Raw genomic sequence first — 9,239 nt, forward strand, 5'->3', positions numbered from 1 at the left:
GAACCGTTGTTCCTATAAGATCCTTAATACCTCCTCCAAGTGCTACAAATGCTCCTCCCACATTTTGCTGTAAATCAGGATATCATCAAAGAACGCCAACACAAACTTGCACAACTGCCTGTGGAACACATGGTTCATACATGATTGGAAGGTATTTGACACATTGGTTAGCCCAAAAGGAATAACCAAGAATTCAAAGTGCCTATACTAGCACCTAAAAGAGGTCTTCTATATATCCTACTTTATCACCTGAATTTGATGGTACCTAGAGCACAAGTCTATTTTGGAAAAGTACTTGGCTCCTCTCAGCTCATCTATCAACTCATCTATCCTCAAAATGGGGTACTCGTTCCTGAGAATCTTCTTATTTAGGGCCCTGTAGTCGATGCACATGAGTAGAGTTCCATCCTTCTTCTTCAACAACATTATCGAAGAAGAAAAGGGACTGGAACTTGGTTTGATGTGGCCCAAGGCTAGCAACTCCTGAACAACTCTCTCAATGTCATCCTGATATGCCTTGGGATGTTGGTAAGGGGTGATAATGACTAGCTAGACCCCCTCCTTGAGTTCAATGATATGATCAAATCCTTTACCTGGTGGGAGACCTAGAGGGGTGCCTCCAAAATCTACTTGATGCCTTTACAAAATGGATATAATGTCCAAGTGGTACTGCTGTGCCTAATTCTCTATCTACGTTTCCATGATCCTGCACTCTACTCCCTAAGATATATCCCCCCACTGTAGATATTCCTCCATCTTGTTGGTTGTCACTATCTTAGGTGGGTAGGAGTGCATACCCCTAAATACCACCTTCTTCCCATCTGGCCACATGAAGTCCATATCCATCACCTAGTAATCATAGTATATCGCCCAATCAAATATAGCCACTGAAAGTCTAATACCACATTGGTGTTTGACATGTTCACCACAAATAAGTCAGCAGTGATTGTGTAGTTCCCCATCATCAACTTCATCTTGGGGATCATTAGGGTACACTCCATGATCTAGTTCCTTGGTATCAAAACTGAAAATCCCTCAAAATTCCGTGTGTCTAACCCCCCACAGTTTACTAGATGTGCATATATAAATTTTTGGGTTTCCCCATCATCAACCAATACAGTCACCATCTATCCCAAATAGTGCCTATGATCTACAGGGTATGATATCTAGGAATAACTGTAAGTGAGGCAATTATGCCCCCTTTGGAACCCTCATGATGTGGCTCCTCTCTTGTGTCCTGGTGCTCCTCCCTCCCTCCTATCAACTCCTTCTCACCCTCCTCCTTGGGATCACTATAAAACCATCTCAATGTAATGGAACTTATCCTTTTAACACTTGTGCCTAGTTTCCCAAGGCTCCTGACACGTGAAGCACAATTTCCTCCTCTAGAGGTCCCTCCTGGTCTCATCATCCAAGTATCCTCGTTATGTCCACTCCCTTTGAGGAGGTTTGGTGTCCTTACCATTCTGAGTAAAGGTAGGCTTGAGAGGTAATATGTCCTTAGGGATTGAATCTTGCATGTCCCTAGTCGTGGTGACCACATCCTGCAATATGATGGGCCTGTAGGCCCTCACCCATCCACGCAATGGCTATGTCAGTCCCTCAATGAAAAACATGATCAATATTTCCTCTGAGATTTCTAACACCATCACAACCAACATCTAAAACTTTGAAATGTATGCCTCTCGAATGTGAGTCTATCTCAATTGCACCAAATCTCTAAAATGTAGCTCTGGGTCCTTCTTATGGAACCTCTTTGTGAGCCTCTACGTGAACTCTGTGTAGGAAGTAATTCTAAAATTCCCTAGGGCGATAAACCCATGGTACCACTACTCATGTGCATCTCCATCCAGATATAAAGTGGCATACTTAATAACATCCACCTCTCTCATGGGGTTTAGCTAGAGATAAGTATCCAGCTTCTGTACCCATGCTTTAGTAGGACTCTTGTTTGATCCATCAAAGTTGGGAAGTTATATTTCCCACTGTCCTTTGTAGGTCTTGGTTCTATTCTCCTCCTCCATATGATGTCCCAGCCTCGTGTTTATATTTCTACTTCAAGTGACAAAACACACAAAAAGATAGGGCCACTTTAACCCTCGAGTCCAATGCATCATACTCCACAATCCCATCTATGAAGGAACTCATCATGGCCATGAAAGAATTTATCTCTCTTGAAGGCCCATCCGCAAATTGGGGCATATTGCATTGGCTTGGCTGGCTAGTTTTATGTGTGGCTTTTTGATGATTTTTGTGTGCATGCATGTGTCTCCCTTCACAAGATCAAGATTCACCTTCACCATTACTGTCCTTCTTGTTGACAGTGATGGAATATGACAATAGACGTAGGGGGTCTCCCCGATGTGAAGTCCCAATTACACCCCACACCCTTTGGAGTAGGATCCCCAATAGGAATACAACCAGTTACCAAATAGGTGGTCTAAAAGATATTCCTTGGCTTTAATGAACACATAAGATGATATATACATGGCTTTGGTGATAGCAAGTGTATGAACTTTGTGAGATATCAAACGTAATGCATGAGATGTTTGTTCAAATCAAAGGGAAATAAGTGAGCCCCTTAAAAGAAATTAATAGTACTATATTATAAGAGACACATGAGAAATACAAAATAATCGTTAGTTAACTTGCAAAATACTTCACAAGATAACAATGACCATGATAGCATATACAACACACATTCAACAAGATACATACTAGAACAATTGAATTAGTTAATTAGCATTAGCATAAATGAGACAACATACATCAAAAATATATAAAAAATAGTCTTACTACATACACGAAATATGCATGAAGGTGTGCCCCAATACACGAAATAGGCTTTAAGAGCTTCTTATTATTAAGTGAATGTTTCAAGCATACAATTACATTGATATAACACTAGCCCCAATAGTGGAACATGAAGCCAACACTTGCTTCTCCAAAGAATGATACTCCTATGCTAGACTAGAGAAGGCAATGCTCCAAATCTCCAGTTCCAAGCCCTTTGTTTGAGTGATGAGGGTTTATTTATAACAAATGAGATGACCCTTCATCTCCCTTTGTGAAATTTGAGCTTCCCTCATGACTCTTGGACCTCTTTTATCTTTATTCTAATCAATGAAATCATATTCCACATTTAACTCTAGGACTTCTACTTACATATTTTATTTTCAAATACACTGAAGAAAAAAGCCATATAGGACAAAAATGGGTAGAGCCTAATAAGATGAACTAGATACATAAAGCTTGAGTTTGAGGAAAATCTATCTCAATAACTTCAACTCATAATTATGTAGTTACATATTAATTCCAAGCTTTATACTATGCAATTGCCTCGTCAAACTTTACTGGAAGGTTAGACTACAAAAAAACTCTAGCTTCCACGAAATCTAGGTAGATGGTTTTGGAACCATTTGAACTTGTTTCTAAAAGAAGAACAAATTCATATTGACCTTAGCAAAACCACCTATATATTTCTACATGTTTTGTCTATTAACATGCAAGTATTCTTTGGTAGTGATTTTCTTCAGCTGGTTCAAGTATTCATCGATCTCCTGTTTGAAAATGCTTCTGCCCTTTGTCTCTGTAAATGGCTCGACTGAGGGGATCTTGTGTGCTTGAACCAAGGAATCCAAACTGTTATAAACTTGTGTATAAGAAGCTAAAATGTTGGCCACAAATGTGCCAAGTTGTTTATTTCCTTGTATGACCTCAAATTATTCCAACTTTTCTTCTTATCTTGTCTTCTTGGCCAACTCTACTGGTGCACTCTTGTACTTAGTTCCCTATTCACGGATCACGGTAATGGTTGCATGCATGACTTTCACATATTTCACATTTTCTCATTATTTCTTTTGCATATAATGTATGGGAACTACTGCTTTATGCAAGGTGACCAACTCCTCATAAAGATGCCTCATAGTGTCTCCCAATGCCTGGATGTAATCATATATAGCTGCATGAATCTCTTTCAAGTAAGCATATGAAGAAGACAACCTTTTATTCTCAGCTTGGAGTTGTTCTATTTGTTGCTTTCTAGCTTCTAGAACCTTTACCATTTGTTTATTTTCGTCCATTAAGAAATTTGTATTTGCTTTTGAAGCTCTTGCAAAGGCTAAGTTAGCTACGACAATGTTGTGTTCTTCTGCCTAATTTATTTCCTGAGTAACATTTTGTTCTAGAATTATGTTAGAAGGGCCTACTTGGTTATGTGGTGTATGTGAATGAGATGCATTATAACAATTCTTTATCTTTTCTTCCTCCGGCCTGGCATATGTCCCATATGGCCGTAAAAAGTGCAACTTGGCACAATGTTTCATGCAAACCCCTCTGGGATTATACTGATGAAAATATATCATATCGAACCTGAAGCTTTCCAATTATTTTACTTTAACTTTTGTGGCCTTCAAGTTCTTAATCTCATAAGATCCCATTTGTAAGGGAAAAAGATGCCAATGTGTCTTCTTCTTCCTCTGCAGCACTGCAGTTAATTCTGTGACAAGATGATAAGAAACTCTTGCATGACTACTTTGGCTGTGGCATACATCAACGAGAGATGAGATGGTTTTTGTGGCCAAACACTCTAAGCTATGTGCCATCTGGTGAGGAAAACCAATCCGAAAATTTTGACACTGAACTCATTGCCTCACAAGACATGAAAGGGTATTCTTCTTCAAATATCATTTGGTATAAGAAACTGAATAAGTGATCAACACGTTTTTAGAAGACCCCTATGTAGCTACATTTTGCTAACAATTTCCAATAAATATGGATAGGAGGTTATCTAGGTTTCCATTTCCAGTCCATGATAGGGAAATCATTGTGAAAACATATTCTGTCCAACATGTAGGAAAACATGTAGAACTATAATTGCTTTCCTTTTGGTGGATTTTTCGCCTTGTTCATGTTGATATTTAGTTGTTGAGACACAAGATCAGACCAATTAAATATCTTCCCTTTTGAGACAATATGATATAGCATGTAAACCCATCCTTCTGGGAAGGATTCAATATTATTGAGTCCATAAACTCAACAACAAAAAAGTATCAAGTATTGAAACACCTTTATGAGTGATTTGATCTTATAAGTATTGTTTAGTGTGGCAAAAAATTCCCGGTTCCTTTACCCACATCTTGACCACTTCCTTAGTGTTTAGATAGCTTGTTACTACATAGAAATGAGAGTCCATGTGTTTCTCAGGCTTAGGAAAGTTGTAGATCAAGTGGACATCATGTGGTTGGTAGGAGGCAAGATGCTACCCACTAGCATTGTTTAGAGACATGCTCTTGGTATCCAAGCCTTGTAAAATCCATCTAATGACATCTGCACATGGTAAGACTAGGAATCTGCAAGCGACCCTTTGAAACCGTAACCATTGAATGTTGACATAAACCTACCTATCCTCCAAAACTACTTTAAATTCTATAACGATGAATGCACCCTTGATAATATGCCAAGTGATATCAAAGTCCTTCTCAATGTACAATTGTGTGTCAGATAGAATGGGAATTGATATTGAAGGACTTTCAACAACTTCCTCAGTATTGCTTTCTGTAGCCTCCCTTGATGCTGATCTGTTATGAAACCAGCTCACAAAAAGATAGAAAAGATAGATAAACACCTTAGAAATAAGCCTCTTCGAGGGGGCAACCTCCTTTACATTACACAAATGAACAATTCTTGGATGATACAACTAAAAAGGCCTCCTTTCTATATATAGGATTCTAAGGGGTCATAATACAATCAAAGCCGACATAACAATAATAATGTAACTGCACAATAATAACAATAGTGGGCTTTTATGGGGCACAATAATAACAATATGGGGACTACATGGACACAACAATATAATAAGGGGGTTGCACTAATAACAATAAGGGGTTACACTAGTAGTATAGGGACCTAACATGCCCCTCTCCTTCAAAAAGTGTTGTCCTCAACGCTTGAGTAATTCTTGATGCTTCTATATAAAATTCTTGTCCTCCCATGTGGAATCTTCAGTGGGTAAGTTCTTCCACTTGATGATATACTCTGAAATTGATTGATTTCGTAGCTGTTGGGTTCTTGTTTCTGTGACTGCTCTAGGTTCCAATATGATTTTTCCTTCCTCATCAAGTTTTGGCAATATTGTTTGAACTGGGATCTTCTGCAACTTTTGAATGAAAGGCCACACTTCTTCGTCCTTATTCTATTCATCCCTAGCTTTGTTTATCCAATTTGGTTGAATAATAGAAATAGCACAAAACAATGCTTCAACATCCTCATCCTTTCTTGAGAGTGCATCTGCAACAACATTTTTCTTCCCTTTTTTGTAGATGATTTCAAAGTCATAACCCAACATATTTGTGACCCATTTTTGCTGTTCCTATAAAGATAATATTTTTTCTAAAAATTATTTAAGACTATCATGATCCATTTTTACCTTGAAGTGTCTTCCCATTAGGTAAGGTCGTCATTTCTTAAGTGCATGTAGTATTTCCGACATTTCCTTCTCATAAATAGCTTTCTTGAGATGTAGCCATAAAAATACCCAACCGCCTCCATCAAAACATCTTTCACTGTGATGTTGATCTACCTGTTGCTTCAACTGATTCTGCACCAAAGTGGCGTTATCCTTTAAAATTTGGAGAACTTCTTGTTGATGCTCGATGTGATCTTTCACTGCTTGAATCTTTTTCTTCTTGATATGTCATTCTATCTTGAGAGTTTGAGGAGTGGTAAGTTCTTCCAATACATTACAAGATATGGTCAGATTCATTTCTTGATGCTAAATGTGATATTTTACTTCTTGAAAATTTTTCTTCTTGATATGTCCTTCTATCTTCATAGTTTGAGGAGTGGTAATTCTGGCCTGTTAGTTCCAGTCTTTGCAGCCTGTCACCAGGGATCAACATGAGCTCCTACTATGTCTGGTTTTGTTATATGTTTTGCACATGATGTTCAGTAAAAAAACATGTCACAAGTGTTTCTATCAGAAGGATCTTGGAAAAATCTTTCCAACGGCATATCACACTCCCGTAACCGGTTCCTGGATTAGAAGAAATGAATGAGTGATTCTTGGTTATGCATGTTTTGAGGTCAGTTGCTGCACACAATGACAAGTTTAGTTCAAATTCAGTTTCTAAAATAATGGTAAGGAATTTTTTAAAAGTGAGAGAGGTTTTTGTTCACCACATACCAAATAACAAAAACCTCCTTCAGTTTCTGCAAAGGTGCTACTATGTGGGAGATATATAGTGATATTTGGAGCTTATATTAAAACAAAGCAAATTTTTCATATTTTTTACTGTTTTAGTCATTTTAGTACGGGACCATTTTACAGCCGATGGAAAGTAATTTTGCAAAACCCAAGGAGGTTTTTGTTAAGAGCGAGCCATATAGAAAAAACCGCTTTCCGTTTATTCACAGGTGTCATGGATTGGGATGTGTGACTAGATATTTACAGCTCATTTTCACAGAATTAAATTTTTAATGATTTTCTGTTTTAGAGATGATTTTGTGGAACCGATTACGAGCTAACTGAAACGAATTTACCAAATTTGAGAGAGGGTTTTCTCTAGCACTACCTCATCTAAAAAAACCTCTTTTAGTTTTGCAACAGGGGTTATGGTTTAGGAGATACGAGTTCATAGGCAGCACCTATTTTCAGAAATTCGGCCCAAGTTTAATGTAACTAATTCTATTTTGAAGAAAATGGTTGAGCTCAATCCCTTAGTACAAGGATGAAAAAATGTGTATATTCTATGAATTTCATAGTGTATGGGTTGGATTTTGGTAGAGGGTTGGACTCTTGGGAAGATTTTGGCACACTATTGTACATATTTTTCATATTTTGGCTAAGGAAAGATCAGAGATTTTGCAGCACCTGTTGGGATTCTTGTGGCTTTTAGCTCTTGATGGTGTTTTTTCTCAGTTATTGTAAGTTTATTCATGTTTACATGTATTCCATTCCTTCTTATGCTTCTGAAACTAAATGAATGAGTAAATGAGGTTGAATTCATTGTTCACAGTGCTCTTCCTTTAAAATTTGTTTAGTTTTACATGTTTTCATCAGTTTGGAGAGGATCCATGTTCTCCTTTGCCCTCTTCAGCTCCTTGTCATTCTGATCCATCTATACACCTGATCAAAGGCATCAAGACTATTGCCTACCTCGCCCCAACTCGATTTCTGCAAAGATCTGACCTCAATCCCCGCACCCAAAATTGGTTTTCCCATTTCTCCAACAAAAAACTCAAAGATCTAAAGCAAAAATTTCCTATCTCTTTACTAGCCTAAAATCAGTATTAAATTGGAGTCATCTCAGCCCCTTTGAAGACCTTTTGCCGAGATAGACCCGGAGAGAGCCCTCTCCTGTCCTCGTAGGGCTAGCTACGAGGCTGAGCGTGGTTTGATGTGGCCTCGAGTTTTGCCTTCCTCAGCCTGAGGTAGATTTGAGCGCTAACAGACCTATCTATCGAAACATTCGATGAGCATTGATTTGGGTTTTCCCCCCAGGAAAAGAAAATTGATTGCTACAATATTTCTAAAATGGCGATGATCCATGCTAACAAAATGTTTAGGAATCTTCCGAATCCATTAGATATAGAAGATTTCATATTGCAGGTTTCCATTGTGGCCACTTCCACCATATTACTCAGAAGCGGTAGGGAAAAAGTACCCATTAAGGCAGGTCTTTTAGGATACCTACTCCGATATTTTGAAGCGAATGATTGCTTCCATGGATAATTGGAATGCTTCCCGTAACTTGTGAACTGTTGGGGAGAAATGTTTGTTGGTCGACGATTGTAATTCCTCCTTGAAAGGGAAATGCAATCTTCCTGAAGTAGGTCGACACAACTGCGGCCATGGCATATATCCAGGGCCTTCCCAGTAGGATGTTGTAATCGAGGTTTCCATCGATTACTTAAACATCAATTTCTACTGTTTTTCCCCCTAGTTCAACTTGCAAGTTACTTAAAATCCCGTATGGAGTGTATGATCGTCCATCAAATTATTTTAACATTGTTGACGATCGTGACAAGGGTGGTGAGCCTAAATTCTTCCAGCAACTCATCAACATAATACATGTAGATGCCCCCTCATCAATAATTGTTCAATTAACAGTTTTGTTGAGGGCTTTCACTTGAATAAGGAAAGCTAGTTGAGTTGGTAACTGAGGGCCATATCCTTTGTGATTAAAGGATACAAGATTGGGATCCGTTGGGTCAATCCCACCTATTACTGATAATAGATC

The sequence above is a fragment of the Pinus tabuliformis genome, chromosome Q, assembly GCF_031772625.1.
Source record: "Pinus tabuliformis cultivar Carrire ecotype Pingquan chromosome Q, CPIR1, whole genome shotgun sequence".
In the NCBI taxonomy this organism is placed as follows: domain Eukaryota; kingdom Viridiplantae; phylum Streptophyta; class Pinopsida; order Pinales; family Pinaceae; genus Pinus; species Pinus tabuliformis.